Genomic DNA, 19,130 nt, shown 5'->3' with positions numbered 1-19,130 from the left:
TCCCTCGTCGCCCGCGCCTCCTCCGGCCCATCTCCGGCGACCCCGAGCTCTCCCCGCCGGCGCCTCCTCTCCCCCAGCTCCGGCAGCCTCGAGCTGGCCTGATCCGATCTGGATCCACCGAGAGGTTTGACTTTTTCTTCGTCCCCCGAAATCTTCCAAGTCTTGAGATATTTGCATTATATGCTCCTATTCATCGCATCATAACTCTCTGCATATAGCTTCATTTCGTGCGGATAATATATCAAAATGTTCGTCTAGAGATGAGCTTCATTTTATTCCATTATGCTATGTTCATTTGAGTACATCTTGATGCCCAAATCTCTGGTGCAAGAGTGCTATATGATGTTTACTACTGCTACTTATCAGAACTTGGTGTTTTGTTATTTTTGTTGCATTTGATGTGTGCATCTTATGGGCATGAGCTCTACAGGTGTTTTGATCTATGCAATGCCATAGTTACAGAGGTGTATGCCATGTATTTTTGTGATCTATGTGGTTACTAGTACAATCATGCAAACTAGGCTTCGTGATGTTTCTGTTTTCAGAGACTTAGTAATTTACAAAGTCTTCGTCTGCTGTTATTTTGTTACTATGTATCCATGTGTCTACAGATAGATCCATGCTCCTTTCGGTGACGTTCATTAAGGATGTTTTGTAGATATAGTTGTGCTCTATCCATCCGTGCCCCTGTTTGCAATTATGGTGTGCCCTAACATGACTCAATCGTGCTCTACTTTTGCTATAAAATATTTCTGCCAGATTGTTAACATGATATTCAATTTTGCCAAGGTTGGTGTAGTTGTTTCTTACATGCTATGAACTTGCTCTTGCCATGGATAGCTCATAAACATGCCATCTTGCTGTAGGTATGCTTGTTTTGTCATGCATTGCCTTGTGGTGAGTGCATCAAGCTCACCAAGATGCCCTCATAATTTCTGTTACTGCCATGCTCTGTTTTCTGCTAAGTCTGTAACCTGTTAACGAAACTTGCTATGTTTACATGGTTGCCATCATATCTTCTGATCCTTTTTGGCTCATGGTCAGTAAGGGACTTTTGTTCTATGCATCTAGTAGCTTCATGCAATGCCTTATTTTGATATGTTAAGTTCCTATAGCATGTTGATTTCTTGCTCTGAACATTGCTACCTGATGCTGTTTCAGCCATGTCCAGTAATTTCACCAAGTCTGTGAGCCTGATATCTTTTGCACTTTTGCCATGCTTGTTGTAACCTCTTATGTTGTGAACTAGCCGTAGCTCAGTGTTCATCTTTTGTCAAGCATCTCTTGTAGATTGCTGTCATGTTCTTTTCTGCTATGTTGGAGTGCTGTAGCATAGTCTCTTTTTGCATTTTAAGTGCTATCATGCTGTTAATCGCAGATTCGTGTCATTTTTGTTTTGCTTGCCATTTGCAAACCGTGGATCCGTTTCCGGTGATCTTTATATCGATTTCGACCGAAATCATCTCATCTTTCTAGTGGCATGCTTGGTTTGCCAAGTTACTGCATTGTTCATCATTTTTCGTCTGGAGCACGCATATGCATCGCATATCATATCTTGCATATCATTCATGTAGTGCATCATGTTGCTTGTGCATTCTCCGTGATTGATTGTGGTTCCGTTGCTTGTGTTCTTGTCTTGGGTAGAGCCGGGAGGCGAGTTCGTGAACGAGGAACCTGTTGAGTACGCTTACGAGGATCAAGCTCTCGACAACTCTGAGAACCTTGCAGGCAAGATGACCAACCCTCGAAATCATTTCTATCTTTGATTTGCTAGTTATTCGCTCTATTCTGCTATGCTGCGCTACCTACCACTTGCTATATCATGCCTCCCATATTGCCATGTCAAGCCTCTAACCATCCTTTCCTAGCAAACCGTTGTTTCGCTAAGTTACCGCTTTTGCTCAGCCCTTCTTATAGCGTTGCTAGTTGCAGGTGAAGTTGAAGTTGGTTCCATGTTGGAACATGGATATTTTGGAATATCACAATATCTCTTATTTAACTAATGCATCTATATATTTGGTAAAGGGTGGAAGGCTCGGCCTTATGCCTGGTGTTTTGTTCCACTCTTGCCGCCCTAGTTTCCGTCATACCGGTATTATGTTCCTTGAGTTTGCGTTCCTTACGCGGTTGGGTGATTTATGGGACCCCCTTGACAGTTCGCCTTGAATAAAACTCCTCCAGCAAGGCCCAACCTTGGTTTTACCATTTGCCACCTAAGCCTTTTTCCCTTGGGTTTTCGCGAGCCCGAGGGTCATCTTTATTTAAACCCCCGGACCAGTGCTCCTTCGAGTGCTGGCCCAAACTGGGCGATGCCCGGTGCCCCCTGGGCAACCAGGGTCTATGCCAACCCGACGTCTTGCCCATCCGGTGTGCCCTGAGAACGAGATATGTGCAGCTCCTATCGGGATTTGTCGGCACATTCGGGTGGCTTTGCTGGTCTTGTTTTACCATTGTCGAAATGTCTTGTAAACCGGGATTCTGAGACTGATCGGGTCTTCCTGGGAGAAGGTTTATCCTTCGTTGATCGTGAGAGCTTATAATGGGCTAAGTTGGGACACCCCTGCAGGGTATTATCTTTCAAAAGCCATGCCCGCTGTTATGAGGCAGATGGGAATTTGTTAATGTCCGGTTGTAGAGAACTTGACACTTGGCTTAATTAAAATACATCAACCGTGTGTGTAGCCGTGATGGTCTCTTCTCGGCGGAGTCCGGGAAGTGAAAATGGTTTGAGTAATTCATGAACGTAAGTAGTTTCAGGATCACTTCTTGATCATTTCTAGCTTCGCGACCATTGCGTTGCTTCTCTTCTCGCTCTCATTTGCGTATGTTAGCCACCATATATGCTTAGTGCTTGCTGCAGCTCCACCTCATTACACCATCCTTCCCTATAAGCTTAAATAGTCTTGATCTCGCGGGTGTGAGATTGCTGAGTCCTCATGACTCACAGATTCTACCAAAACAGTTGCAGGTGCCGACGATGCCAGTGCAGATGACGCAACCGAGCTCAAGTGGGAGTTCGACGAGGAACGTGGTCATTACTATGTTTCGTTTCCTGATGATCAGTAGTGGAGCCCAGTTAGGACGATTGGGGATCTAGCATTTGGGGTTGTCTTATTTTCATTTGGATTTGACCGCAGTTGGTCTATGTGTGGATTTTGGATGATGTATGATTTATATTTATGTATTGTGTGAAGTGGCGACTGTAAGCCAACTCTCGTTATCCCATTCTTGCTCATTACATGGGATTGTGTGAAGATGACCCTTCTTGCGACAAAACCACAATGCGGTTATGCCTCTAAGTCGTGCCTCGACATGTGGGAGATATAGCCGCATCGTGGGCGTTACAATAATGGCCAGACATATGTTCCCTAAAAGTTGTCTCGAAAGGCGTCTTCCAAATCTTCCCAGTTGCCAATAGAATTTTCTAGCAAACTGTTTAGCCAGTACCGAGCTGGCCCTTTAAGCTTGAGAGGTAGGTATTTAATGGCGTGGAGGTCGTCTCCGCGGGCCATGTGAATATGGAGGAGGTAATCCTCGATCCATACCGAGGAATCTGTTGTCCCATCGTATGATTTGATGTTAATGGGTTTAAACCCTTCTAGAAATTCATGCTCCATTACTTCGTTAGTGAAGCAGAGAGGGTGTGCGGCTCCTCTATGTTGGGCCACACTATGAAGCACCTCCGGCGAGCTCCGTTTACGGTGCTCGGACCGAGCATGGTCGGCTCTATAGTGTCCGAATAGGCGACCATCATCATCGGTCCGGCTATATCTCCGTGATCTGTGCATCGATCTTGTGCATCCTGCTCTACCCTCCGTGTCTTGGTTGATATCGCGAGTGTTCCCTCGAGCTGCTTTGTTCTTGCTTTGACGGCCGGATGGGTTGGTATGGTGTTCTGCTTGGGCTGCTGCTTTGTCTGGACCGAACTATGGTCGGCCCACCGCATTGTTCGATGGTGGTGTGGGTTCCAATGCCCTGCCATCGTATTGAGGAGCCACCTACTCTTGGGGTGGCTTTTGTTTGGGCTGTTAAGGCCGTATTCTTCGGCGGCCAAGACCTCGGTCCATCTATCATTGAGCAAATCTTGGCTTGCTTGAAGCTGCAGCTGCTTCTTTCTTAGGCTCCTTGCAGTGGCTATAAGCCGGCATTTAAAGCACTCCTGCTCGAGAGGTTCCTTGGGCACGATAAAATCCTCGTTGCCGAGGATCTCCTCTTCCTCGGACAGTGGGAGATAATTGCTGTCCTCCGAGTCCCCATATGTGGCCTGTTCATCAGGGCTGTTTTGCCCGCCTTCCTGTTCCTCCTGCTCGGATTCTACCTCAACAGGGTCTTGATTGTCCGGAGTATTGTCTTCTCTGGTGCTAGTAGTGTTTTCTCTTGGGCGATGTGACCTAGAGCGCCGGTGTCCGGGCTGCGTACCAGGAGGTTTATCCTCGACCGGATCCTCCTTGTCATCGTCGAGAGCACCGTAAGGTGTGTCTATCATACACACGTCATACCAGGAAGTGGTCATCCCGTGTCAGGCGGGTAGTAGGCTCTAGCCTTGCCACTCATCATCGTCCACACCGTCGATGTCTTCGGAGCGGGGGTCGGGCGTGTTGGTTAGGTCTTGAACGGTGGCTATGAAGTGGGTGGCGGGTGGGAAGCAAAATTCTCCATCATCCGCCGTAAGTTCGAACCGAACATGGTTCGGCGATGGGTCGTCCGCCAGGGATAGGTTTTTTAGCAAGTTTAGTAGGTCACCCATGGGCGAGTGTTGGAAGACATCTGCGGCGCTGAACTTGAAGATCGATAACCGATCGAGTTCGGTATACGCGGGCTCGCAGGGTTCGGAGCTCGACATCGGAGACGAGTCCGGAGTTCCGTTGATGCAGATACCATGTGAAGTGGAATCTGCGTGCGGCTCCAACGCCGCGGAATCGGTAGCCCCCGTGATGGGGTCGAGCTTCCCATCTTCGGACGACTTGATCTACCCCGTATTTAAGGCCAGAGCTGCTACAGGAGCTATCTCCTGGATGCGGCCCGATGACAGGTTTGAGCCATGTTCATCGGGGCGACTAGGAGCGGTTGCCGCGGTCTTGAATCCGTCGAAGATCAAGTCCCCACGGACGTCCGCAACGTAGTTCAAGCTTCTGAATCTGACCTGATGGCCAAGGGTGTAGCTGTCGATCTGCTCCAGATGGCCAAGCGAGTTGGCCCGCAGTACGAAGCCGCCGAATACGAAGATCTGTCCGGGGAAGGTTTCTCCCTGGACAACGTCCTTACTGACGATCGAAGGGGCCATCGAGCCCTTTTGCCGACGGCACAGTGGAACTCTCAATGAAAGCACCAATGTCGGTGTCAAAACCGGCGGATCTCGGGTAGGGGGTCCCGAACTGTGCATCTAGGATCGATGGTAACAGGAGACGGGGGACACGATGTTTACCCAGGTTTGGGCCCTCTCTATGGAGGTAAGACCCTACTTCCTGCTTGATTGATCTTGATGAATATGAGTATTACAAGAGTGGATCTACCACGAGACCGTAATGGCGAAACCCTAGAAGTCTAGCCTATGTGAATATGGTAATGAGTATGTATGTATGGATGTCTCTTTTCCGGAGTAACCCCTCCGGTTTATATAGACACCGGGGGGATCTAGGGTTTACATGGAGTCGCTTACATAAGAAGGAATCTTCATAGTTGGTCGCCAGGCTTGCCCTCCATGCCAAGGAGAGTCCAATCCGGACACGAGTACGGTCTTTGGTCTTCATGTCTTCACAGCCCATCAGTCCGGCCCATAGATAATAGGCCGGACGTCCGAGGACCCCTTAATCCAGGACTCCCTCACCCGCCACTCCCTCGGCCCCTCCGGTACGTTCCCCATTCACACCTGCACAAGCTCCTCCAGGTCTATGCCATGGCACCGCCAATCACGGCGGTAAACACTTAGCTCGACGCCTGCCGCCGCCACCAGACTGCCAGCAAAGCCCACCACATTTCGCCACTTCCGCTTGCCGCCGCCTATCGCCATCGACTTTCTCGACGCTGCTCGCGGTCGACCAAGCTCCGCTCGGTTGGGGAATCTGCCGTACTAAGGGTTCTTTCTCATGGACGACAAGGTAATTAATTTAACGAGATATTGTCTCATCTCTTATCCCAGTTCATCTGCCTCCTTTAATCACCCGGCGGAAATCGCCGTGAATTCATTTTTATTTAAGCTAATTTGAGGGTTTTCTTTCATTCATAGAATGTACAGTGCGTCGACACTTCAGGACTTTGCGACTGCCGCCAGAGATTCCATCTCACCGTACCAGATAACTTGAGGACACGCGCGGTATGTTCAATCTCACCCTAAATCGGTTGGCATGGCCTACTTTCCTGAACATATTCTAAATATTGCTACATTTGGATAAAAGGTGCCACATGCACCATATACGTCAAAGGGGATATTTCCCCTCTTCTTTCTATATTAGGAAAATTAATGATGTATTGTTCTTTCGATTAGTCTCATATTTCCATGACATCATGTTTACCATATCTGTTTAATTATAGATTTTTGTCCTTCGATTTCAACTACTGTACAGTTCTTTCAATTTGGGCCCATATTTGCATGTTACCATATTTTCTTTAACAATCCTACCATTTTCTGCAGAACATCCCTTGCTATGCAACAGATTATGTAGTGCACAATTTTCCCTTTACATAGATCAAGGCTCCACGAATGTCACACTGCACACAAACCATGGATTTACAATCGTTGCTACTGTAAGACTTGTTGAACGTGGTGACTCCTTTTTTGGCACTGGCTTTTGGAAAGAAATTGCAAACTTATATGTACTAAAAGCTGGCACTAAAATTGCACTGCACATAAAAGGGCGTGGTCATGAGATATATGCTAACTTCCCCGACAAAATCATCAGTCCAGACTTTGTTCGAAGTAAGTTTTCTTTTCAACTATCTGCATGTTGACTTACCCAGTAATGTCAAATGAATTGTGTAGTATTTAAGCAACCAATTGTTATTCCCTTTTCTTACTATATTCCTACCTAATAACTTCTAGTTACCAATACACTTCTCTATTGCCCTGTTTTAACTAAATATTCCCTGTACTCCCATTTCTATCAGAAAGCGCCACTGACAAGGAGACTCCGGAGGTGGAGAACGGGGCTGCCAACAAGCGGAGGCGGGGCGAGGTAGAACCACAAGCGACTCCAGCCGGCCTAGACTTCATCAGCAACCTCCCCGATGATATGTTGAGAGTCATCGTCTCCCTCCTCCCAATCAAATATGGGGCGCGGACAACTGTCCTTTCCCGACGGTGGCGCACCCTATGGAACTCCAGCCCTCTCGACCTCATCGACACCCACGAGCTCTGCCATGGCTATCGCAAAAGCTTGGATGCGTTCTCCAAGATCCTCGGCAGTCACCTTGGCCCAACCAAAGGCCTTAGAATGGGAAAGTTCTGTTCCAACGGCAAGGACCGATTCCGATCCCCCGCCCTAGATCAGCTCGAGGAGCTCACTTTTGATGATGGACATATGCGGTCGCTGCCAACGTCCGCACTCCGCCTCGCGCCCACGCTGCGCGTCGCCAAGTTCAGGAATTGCCAGTCCCCCCCCCCTCCTTAATGACGCGCCCGCTCTTATTCTACCACGACTGAAGCACCTTGAGCTCATCGCCGTCTGCCTCTCAAATGGTGACATGGAGCGCCTGCTCCGTGGCTGTACTACACTCGAGTACCTTCATCTTTAGGCGATCAATGGGTTGAGTACCTTCCACATCACCTCCATGACTCTCCGGACTATTTATGTGTGTTGCTGGTGCGGTAGGAAGACATCACAAGATATGTACCATGTTATGGTCACTGAGGACGCACCTGCACTTGAGAGATTACTTGTAGTTGATTAAGAAGGTCCAACAAGCATCAATGTCATTTCTGCGCCAAAATTGACAGTGGTGGGCTACTCGTCTCACAAATACTCCGAACTTGTTATTGGATCCACACCCGTTCAGGTACCACATCCGCCTTCTACCTCTCCTTCTACAAATTAACATTATTTCTAATTTTGAAGATGTTTGTTCATCTGTCATTCAGAAAATGATTCCGACAAGCTTGACCCTGAAACTGTGCACAGTGAAGGTCTTGGCACTAGAATCTATCGGCCCCAACCTGGAGCAAGTTGTCAGTTTCCTGAGATTCTTTCCGTGCCTGGAGAAGCTATATATCGAGGTGATGTTCCTTTCCTGTTAAATGTTAACCATAAGGGAGTTCAATTTGTGACACCTTTTTCCAAGTTTACAATGACAGTGTACTATGATTTCTGAAGGTTCTTTTGGAGGATTTCAATACATACATGCCCCCCCCATATTGGTTGCTTGATCCATATGGTTACAATCAATAAGCATTTCTTATTTGGATTCATCTGTACTAGTTTTTTTAGGGAACTTTTCATCCACTCCAACCTCTTGTGAAGAAGGCTACATTTTTCTAGAATTTAATCACATGCCCATGTAAATCATGTCAGATCAAAGATGGCATGTTAGTGCATTTTACAAATCCTGCAAACCAAATAGGCCTTTAGTAATGTTCAAAACTGCATGTAGGCACTAACACGTTTTCTTCTTTTGCAGATAAGATTAGGCCTAGTGGTGGATAATGTGATACAATATAACAATCACGTCGAATGCCTAGATCTGCATCTCTCGGAAATTACTTTGAACTCCTACCGAGGGACCTTACCGGAGATTATATTCGCTAGGTTCTTTGTTCTCAGAGCAAGGGTGCTGAAGGAAATGAGGTTTGCCCTACATTTATTTCACAAAAATGAATGGTTTGTTGATCAGTGCCGGCGCCTGCAGCAGAATGGAGTAGGCTCCAAAAATGCTGAATTTCATTTTGGAACTTCAGATGGCAGAGTAATCGGTAGTCATCATGTCAACACCATACATGACTTCTCAGTGGCTGACCCCTTTGCAAAAAATTGTGAGGTTTCGAAAACAGACTTAGAAGCGGTGATATTAGTTTGAACCTCTCTGATATCCATGTTCAGCGGATCAGCGCGAGTGTTTGCAGGTGATGAGCTGAATTTCATTTCTAATATCAGTTTGAGCCTTGTAATCTTCGAATTTGAGCCATATAACTCTGGAATTTGAACCTTGTAACATTTCGAGCTTTTGTGGTACAATCATTGAAATGGCATCGTATGAGACTCGTATATTGCCAGCACTATTTCGACCTTAATATGCAATGGTCTTAGATTTTATTAACCATTCTTGAATCTGTTTACCTTGTCGATCTCACAACACACGATCTGTATAGCTAATAAGACTGTGATCTTCGACATTATTGCACACAGTTGGTTTCTTCCACCGTGTGCACTTTAGAGCGTAGAATTAATTATCGCACTCGAGTGTCCATCATCACCCTTCTGTGTAACTTTGACCTCGTAACCCACGGGTAAACTTATGACCGAAGTCATTCCACACACTTCGTTTTTACAAAGCTTTTTGCCAATAAACGCCCATGATTTGTCCCTCTTCTAGCCGGCGCGTGGCCAAACTAGCCGGGCGGGAAGCTTGCGCGGTAAATAGCGCGGTAGTGCGGAAATAGGCTCACCGACGATACATTTGGCGCCTCTTCAAGCCCACACGTGCGGTGCGGTGTTGTCAAGCGTGCACTGGAATCCTCCGCTATGAACGTTGTGACAAGACATGACAATTACAGGCCGGCCGGCCCCCATTTATTACAGTGGCCAACCTTTCAATCGCGCCCCACCATTGCAAGAAGTACACCCACCACGAGAAATTCTTAGAGGGTATCCTGTGCGGCTCCAATGGCGCTCCGAGCGGCTGCCGACGACGAGCAGCAGTTCACCATGCGTGCCATGGTGGACACCCACAGAAGGTTCATGGACCTCTCGGTGGTGTACACCAACGACCCGGTCTGGGTGGAGCACTCCATCCACATCATGGAGCTGTTGCTTGCCGAGCATAAGTACAAGGTGGTCAGGTTCGACCTCGAGTACACCCGCGTTCGTGTCGGGTCTCGTCCCAAGGTCGCCGTCGCCCAGATGTGCGTGCACCACCATGTCCTCGTCTACCACTACTGCATGGCCACAAGGCCTTGCGAGCGTTTCGCCAGGTTTGTCAACAGCCCCCACTACATGTTCGCTACGGTGGACATCCCCAACGATGTAAAGGCGCTCGAGAATTCGGGCATCGCCTGCCTGAATCTTGTCGACATCCAGGGCCAATACAAGATCTGGGGCAGCAAGGAGCATGAGAAGGACTCACTGGTTCACCTCACCGAGGCCATCATCGACCCCTACTACAGACACATGAAGGATTTGTGCAACAAGGACAAGCATGCCTGGCACTCGGCCTGGATGGAGAAACTCGACAAAGCTCATGTCGTGTACGCGGCCAAGGAGGCATACACGAGCTACGACATGTACAGGAGGATCGTTGACATGAGGAAGTGCCTCCTTCCCCAAAACGGCTAGGGATCCAGCCGGAACCAGAGCAGTGGCAAGCATCGTCGCAACAATAAGTAGATGATTAGATCCTCGTTTCTCCTACTTTAGTATGCATGTAATTGCTTACTTTGGTGTGTGGAAATGTTATGTGTGTAGTCACTTGTGTAATTGTATGCTTAATTTGATTATGCAATGCTATCTTTTTAAGTATATATGTTGATGCTCTGTAGACAGAGCGTAGATGTTGTGCGGACAAAGAAAATCACATCGCACACGGACTAAACAATGGAACCCGTCGGTGATGTTTTCATCAATCACTCACAATTGTATACTAGCAATCGTTTGCTCACAACACACACGGCTTGTTAGTAGTAATCGTTTGTGTTATTATCGGTCTTTGCACACGTTTCTGATTACAGGCATGTTTGCCTCGTATCACACACATCTTGTTTATTTGAACCGTTTCTGTTCTCATGTCTCAACGCAAACAGTTCATCCGAGTGAACCGCATGCCGTATATCGCACACACCTTTGATCTGGCTGACCGTTTCTTTTGTGTTGCCTAATCACAAATAGTTCATCCGAGTGAACCGTATGTTGTACATCGTACACACCTTCATCTGGCTGCCCGTTTCTTTTGTTCCTCCTCATCGCAAACAATTAATTGAGCTGAACCGTATGCCCTGCATCGCACACGCAACTAAAATCCGTGTTTGATGCATCCTCCATTGCAAACGTTGCACTTTTTTGATGGTTTTTTTACACCACCGTTTGCGATTATGGCATCGCACACAATTTTGTTGAAGGGTCTCTGATCGTAGTGTCGCATCAGCAGCAACCTACAGTAGTGCAAGTTTGGACTGAGGGACCCTTACAGAAATCAACAATATATAAATCACCTTTTCTATTTCCCTCGACGACGAAGGAATTGTCAGAGGCCATTAAGACAATGCATTTGGATATAAAAAATAGAACTAGCATGCCTAAATCACAAAGCTTGCCAACTGACATAAGATTGGATCCAAGAGACTGAACAAGTAAAACATCATCAATAGTCTTGTCTCTGGACATAACAATTTTACCTAACCCATTACCTTTTGATACGTCTCCAACGTATCTATAATTTTTTATTGTTCCATGCTATTATATTATCTGTTTTGGATGTTTTATATGCATTAATATGCTATTTTATATTATTTTTCGGACTAACCTATTAACAAGAGCCCAGTGCCAGTTTCTGTTTTTCCTTGTTTTTGAGTTTTACATGAAAGGAATATCAAACGGAGTCCAAATGAGCTGAAAATTGACGGTGATTTTTTATGGACCAGTAGAGACCCACGGAGCATCGGAGTTGGGCCAGAAGAGTCTCGAGGCGACCACAAGCCTAGGGGGAGCGCCCCACCCTAGGGCGCGCCCCTGGCTTGTGGGCTCCTTAGGAACCCCCCCTGACTTGTTTCGACGCCAAAAATTCCTATAAATATAGAAACCTCCACAAAGAAACCTAGATCGGAAGTTCCGCCACCGCAAGCCTCTGTAGCCACAGAAAATCACTCGGGAGCCTGTTACGGCACCGTGCTGGAGGGGGAAACATCACCGGAGGCCATCTTCATCATCCCGGTGGTCTCCATGATGAGGAGGGAGTAGTTCACCCTCGGGGCTGAGGGTATGTACCAGTAGCTATGTGTTTGATCTCTCTCTCTCTCTCGTGTTCTTGATTTGGCACGATCTTGATGTACCGTGATCTTTGTTACTATAGTTGGATCATATGGTGTTTCTCCCCCTCTACCTTCTTGTGATAAATTGAGTTTTACCTTTAAGGTTTCACAATTATCGGATTGAATACTATTATGGATTTGAGAGCACTTGATGTATGTCTTGCGGGGGATACCCGGGTGACAATGGGGTGTTCTATTGATTCACTTGATGTATGTTTTGGCACTCAATTAGTGAATTCCCGAGGTGACATTGGGGTAATCTATGCATAGGGGTTCATGCTCGTTTTGATCCTTGTCTCTCCGGTAGGAATCTTGGGGCACTCTTTGAGGTTCTTTGTGTTGGATTGAATATTATGAATCTGAAGTTGTTTGATGCATATTGTATAATTGACCCACGGATACTTTTGGTGGCATTGGAGTATCTAGGTGAGATTAGGGTTGATTGCTGTGTGTCATATGGTGTTATTTTCCTACGAACTCTAGGGCTGTTTGTGACACTTATAGGAATAACTCAATGGATTGATCAGAAAGAATTACTTTGAGGTGGTTTCGTACCCTACAAGCTATTTCATCTTATGTTCTCCTTGATAGGAACTTTGGAGTGACTCTTTGTCGCACGTTGAGGGATTGCCATATGATTCAATTATGTTATCATTGTTGAGAGAATTTGCACTAGTGAAAGTATGAACTAGGCCTTGTTTCCAAGCATTGCAATACCGTTTTTGCTCACTTTTGTTACTAGTTACCTTGCTGTTTTTATATTTTCAGATTACAAAAACCCATATCTACTATCCATATTACGCTTGTATCACCATCTCTTCGCCGAACTAATGCACCTATACAATTCGCCATTGTATTGGGTGTGTTGGGGACACAAGAGACTCTTTGTTATTTGGTTGTAGGGTTGTTTGAGAGAGACCATCTTCATCCTATGCCTCCCACGGATTGATAAACCTTAGGTCATCCACTTGAGGGAAATTTGCTACTGTCCTACAAAACTCTGCACTTGGAGGCCCAACAACGTCTACAAGAATAAAGGTTGCGTAATAGACATCAAGCTCTTTTCTGGCGCCGTTGCTGGGGAGGTGAGTGCTTGAAGGTATATCTTTAGATCTTGCAATTGAATATTTTAGTTTCTTGTTCTATCACTAGTTTATTCTATAAAAGGAAACTACAAAAAATGGAATTGAGGTTGGCTCATATGCTTCATCTTTTTAATGTCTTTCGTGAAAATGATGGAAAGGAAAATTGTGCTCAAGTGTTAGAAGAAGAAGTTAATAAAATGTTTGGCATAAAATCTTTGAATGATGAGCATGATTGCAATGTTGTTAGTATGAATTCTTTGAATATCCATGATGCTAATGATATGCAAAGCCATAAGCTTGGGGATGCTATGTTTGATGAAGATGATATTTTTAGTCCCCCAAGTTTTGATGAGCTAATTTATTATGATGAAAGCATGCCTCCTATTTATGATGATTATTGTGACGACATGTATGCTATAAATAATAATGGTAACCATGAAACTTGTCATCATGATTTTAATTTTCAATTGGATTATGCCAATCCAGTATCTCATGATAGTTATTTTGTTGAATTTGCTCCTCCCACTACTATGAATAGGAAGAATTTTGCTTATGTGGAGAGTAGTAAAATTTCTATGCTTATGCATCATGAAAAGAATGCTTTATGTGATGGTTATATTTTTGAATTCCTTCATGATGCTACTGAAAATTATTATGAGAGATGAACATATGCTTCTACATATTGCAATATTATCAAGTTTCCTCTCTATGTATTGAAAATCTTGAAGTTTTGCTTATTTTACCTTCCTATGCTAGTTGATTCTTGCTCTCATAAATTGTTTGTTCACAAAATCCCTATGCATAGGAAGTGGGTTAGACTTAAATGTGCTAGCCATATGCTTAATGATGCTCCTGTTATGTTTCAATTCTTATCTTTTATGTGAGCATCATCGAAATCATCATGACTAGCTAAAAAGGCATTAAAGAAAAGCTCTTGTTGGGAGACAACCCAATATTTACCCCTACTTTTTTATGTTTTAACATGATTAGGCTACTACATTAATCATGTTTTATTGATTTTGTTTCAATAAAGTGCCAAGTAAAGCCTTTGGGATAGTGTGGACGATAGTTGACTTGATTCTGTGCAAAAACAGAAACTCTTGCGCTCAGTCCAGGAATTTTCAAAATTCACTAGAACATGCTTTTGATCTCAATTTTTGAAACATGATCGATATACACATTTTTTATGTTGTCCTAACTTTTCAGAATTTTTGGAGTTGCAGAAGTATGGTGGTTGTTCAGATCATTACAGACTATTCTGTTTTCGACAGTTTCTGTTTTCAACGCATAGTTTGCTTGTTTTAGTGTTTCCATAGATTATATTAAGCAATATAAATTTTCAAAATGATAGAGTGCAGTAGGAATTATGTGGAAAAATTATGAATCTTGTCTTGACAGTACCAAAGTGAATGATTTGTCTTTATCATACTAGCCAATCTCACAAAGTTCCGTAAGTTTTATGTGATTGAAGTTTTCAAGTTTTGGGTGAGATATCGATATGACAAGAATAAGGAGTGACAAGACCCTAAGCTTGGGGATTCCCAAGGCACCCCAAGGTAATATTCAAGGAAGGTACAAGCAACTAAGCTTGGGGATGCCCCGGAAGACATCCCCTCTTTCGTCTCCAACATTATCGGTAACCTTACTTGGGGCTATATTTTTATTCATCACATGATATGTGTTTTCCTTGGAGCATCATTTTATTTTGTCTAGACTTGCTTGATGTTATTTATAATAAGGTTTGGTATCTTTTATTTCAATAAAAGTGTTAAGGATAGCCTTCATCATGCTCAATTTGCAAGTATATGAGTTGCAGTTTCAAAATAGAAAGTTGGTCGCAGTTGCAAAAATTCCCTAGAAAAGTCAGAATGTGATAAAAGCTTGAAATTTTGACACAATATGAAATGATAAATTCTCTACAGTGTGGTAAATTTTCAGAATTTTTTGAGTTAAATAAGTATGGATGTTCCTTAGTCCTTTACAGACTGTTTTGTTTAGACGGATTGTTGTTATGATTGCATATGTTTGCTTGTTTAATGATTCTATTTGAGGATGGGAGTATTAAATATGCAGATTCATTTAGTATGCAATGTCAAATTATAGTTTTAGTGATTTTTTACAATAGAGGATGATAAGGCTTTGCATGGATTTATACGAACTTATCTCACGAGTTCTTGTTGAGTTTTGTGTGGATGAAGTTTTTAAGAATAAGGGAAACCGTGATATGAGAAGAATTAAGGAGACACAAGAGCTCAAGCTTGGGGATGCCCAAGGCATCCCAAGTTAATATTTCAAGAAGTCTCAAGCATCTAAGCTTGGGGATGCCCTGGTTGGCATCCCACCTTTCTTCTTCAACAAAGATCGGTCAGTTTTGGTTGAGCCTAAGTTTTTGCTTCTTCACTTGATATGTGCTATCCTTGGAATGTCATTTTACTTTGTTTTGCTTGTTGTTTGAATAAAATACTTAAGATCTAAAATTCTTAGATGATAGAGAGTCTTCACATAGTTACTTAACTTTTTGGCTAATCATTGATCTTCACTTATATCTTTTTGGAGTAGTTTGTCAGTTGCTCTAGTGCTTCACTTATATCTTTTTAGAGCACGGCGGTGGTTTTATTTTATAGAAATCGATGAAATCACATGCTTCAGTTATATTATTTTGAGAGTCTTTAAATAGTATGGCAATTTGCTAGGGTTATGAATTTAGTCCTAATATGATGGGTATCCAAGAGGGATATAACAAAAACTTTCATCTAAAGAGCATTGAATATATGAGAAGTTTGATTCCTTGCATTTGTTTTGAGATATAAAGATGGTGATATTAGAGTCATGCTAGTGAGTAATTGTGGATTGGTAAAACTACTTGTGTTAAAGTTTGTGATTCCCGTAGCATGCACGTATGGTGAACCGTTATGTGATGAAGTCGGAGCATGATTTGTTTTTTGATTGTCTTCCTTATGAGTGGCGGTCGAGGACGAGCGATGGTCTTTTCCTACCAATCTATCCCCCTAGGAGCATGCGTATTAGTACTTTGCTTCGATGGCTAATAATTTTTTGCAATAAGTATGTGAGTTCTTTATGACTAATGTTGAGTCCATGGATTATACGCACTCTCACCCTTCCACCATTGCTAGCCTCTCTAGTACAGCGCAACTTCCGCGCACCTTTCCTCAAAAAAGCCACCATACCTACCAATTATGGCATTTCCATAGCCATTCCGAGATATATTGCCATGCAACTTCCACCGTTCCGTTTATTATGACACATACCATCATTGTCATATTGTTCTCATATGCATGAGGCATTCATATAGAATCATATCTTTGTCCTAGCATCGAGTTGTAATTCTTGAGTTGTAAGTAAATAAAAGTGTGATGATCATCATTATTAGAGCATTGTCCCGTGTGAGGAAAGGATGATGGAGGCTATGATTCTCCCATAAGTAGAGATGAGACTCCGGACTTAAAAATAAAAGAGGTCAGAGAGCCCAAAATAAATAAAAGAGACCAAAGAGCCCAAAATAAAAAAAAAGAGCCCAAAGAGCCCAAAAAAAGAGGCCAAAGAGCCCAAACAAAAAAAGAGAAAAGAATGAATGAGAGAAAAAGAGAGAAGAGACAATGTTACTATCCTTTTTCCACACTTGTGCTTCAAAGTAGCACCATGATCTTCATGATAGAGAGTCTCCTATTTTATCACTTTCATATACTAGTGGGAATTTTTCATTATAGAACTTGGCTTGTATATTCCAATGATGGGCTTCCTCAAATTGCCCTAGGTCTTCGTGAGCAAGCAAGTTGGATGCACACCCACTTAGTTTCTTTTTGAGCTTGCACACACTTATAGCTCTAGTGCATCCGTTGCATGGCAATCGCTACTCACTTGCATCGATATCAATTGATGGGCATCTCCATAGCTCTAGTTGGGCATCTCCTTTTTGTCTTCTCCTCACAACCTCCACCATATTCTATTCCACCTATAGTGCTATATCCATGGCTCGCGCTCATGTATTGCGTGAAAGTTGAAAAAGTTTGAGAACATTAAAACTATGAATCAATTGCTTGGCTTTTCATTGGGGTTGTGCATGATGAAATATTTTGTGTGATGAAGATAGAGCATAGCTAGACTATATGATTTTGTAGGCATAACTTTCTTTGGCCATGATATTTTGAGAAGACATGATTGCTTTATTCGTATGCTTGAAGTATTATTGTTTTTATGTCAATATTAAACTTTTGTTTTGAATGTTATGGATCTGAATATTCATGCCACAATAAAGAACATTACATTGATAAATATGTTAGGTAGCATTCCACATCAAAAATTCTGTTTTTTATCATTTACCTACTCGAGGTCGAGCAGGAATTAAGCTCGGGGATGCTTGATACATCTCCAATGTATCTATAATTTTTTATTGTTCCATGCTATTATATTATATGTTTTGGATGTTTTATATGCATTAATATGCTATTTTATATTATTTTTCAGACTAACCTATTAACCTAGAGCCCAGTGCCAATTTCGGTTTTTTCCTTGTTTTTTGAGTTTTACAGAAAAGGAATATCAAATGGAGTCCAAACGAGCTGAAAATTACGGTGTTTTTTTATGGACCAAAAGAGACCCACGGAGCATCAGAGTTGGGCCAAAAGAGTGCCGAGGCGACCACAAGCCTAGGGGCACGCCCCCCACCCTAGGGCACGCCCCCTGGCTTGTGGGCTCCTCGGGAACCTCCTGACTTGTTTCCGACGCCAAAAATTCCTATAAATATAGAAACCTCCAGAAAGAAACCTAGATTGGAAGTTCTACCGCCGCAAGCCTCTGTAGCCATGAAAAACCAATCGGGAGCCTGTTCCGGCACCCTGCCGGAGGGGGAAACCATCACCAGAGGCCATCTTCATCATCCCGGCGGTTTCCATGACGAGGAGGGAGCAGTTCACCCTCGGGGCTGAGGGTATGTACCAGTAGCTATGTGTTTGATATCTCTCTCTCTTTGTCTCTCGTGTTCTTGATTTGGCACGATCTTGATGTACCGCGAGCTTTGTTACTATAGTTGGATCATATGGTGTTTCTCCCCCTCTACCTTCTTGTGATGAATTGAGTTTTACCTTTGAAGTTTCACTATTACCGGATTCAATACTATTATGGATTTGAGAACACTTGATGTATGTCTTGCGTGGGATACCCATGGTGACAATGGGGTGTTCTATTGATTCACTTGATGTATGTTTTGGCACTCAACTCGCGGATTCCCGAGGTGACATTGGGGTAATCTATGCATATGGGTTGATGCACGCTTTCATCCATGTTTCTCCGGTTGGTGTAACATCCCAAATTTTCAATTTGGAATGTTATACATTAGATCATCATGCATCACATATTTTATTGCATTTTGTTTTGCGATCCTACAAATTCTACGCAACTCGAGGACCCACGGAGAGAGTTGGGGATTTCGTTATTTTCATATTTTGGGTTTTCTCAAATTTTGAAAATAGGATCATTTGTTTTAATTATTTTTCTCTCCATAAATATTTCATATCAAAATATATGAAGGGGGTAAAATGACTTCTCCACAAATAATGAAATATTGGAGGAAAAATATTAAAAACAAATATTTGATTATTATTTGAATTAGAAAAATACGCGCTTTTCAAAATTGCATTTAGGCCCCAAATAAATGTTCATCTTGTCCGGCTTGATTTTAGAAGTAGGGGAAAATTTATTTCGGGATTTTTGGAGTCCGTTTAGTATTTCTTTTATTTGTTTTTCTGTGCAAAATTATTTAAAAAAAAGGTCAACCGACCTTGGGTCGTATTCGGCCAGGACTCCGCCCGGCCAGGCCTTTATAAGGCACGCCCCCGAGGCCCCGTCAGCTCAAGTCG

The sequence above is a fragment of the Triticum aestivum genome, chromosome 1D (genome assembly GCF_018294505.1).
Source record: "Triticum aestivum cultivar Chinese Spring chromosome 1D, IWGSC CS RefSeq v2.1, whole genome shotgun sequence".
NCBI lineage: Eukaryota > Viridiplantae > Streptophyta > Magnoliopsida > Poales > Poaceae > Triticum > Triticum aestivum.
The sequence above is the reverse complement of the archived record's forward strand: the minus strand, read 5'-3'. Positions refer to the sequence as shown.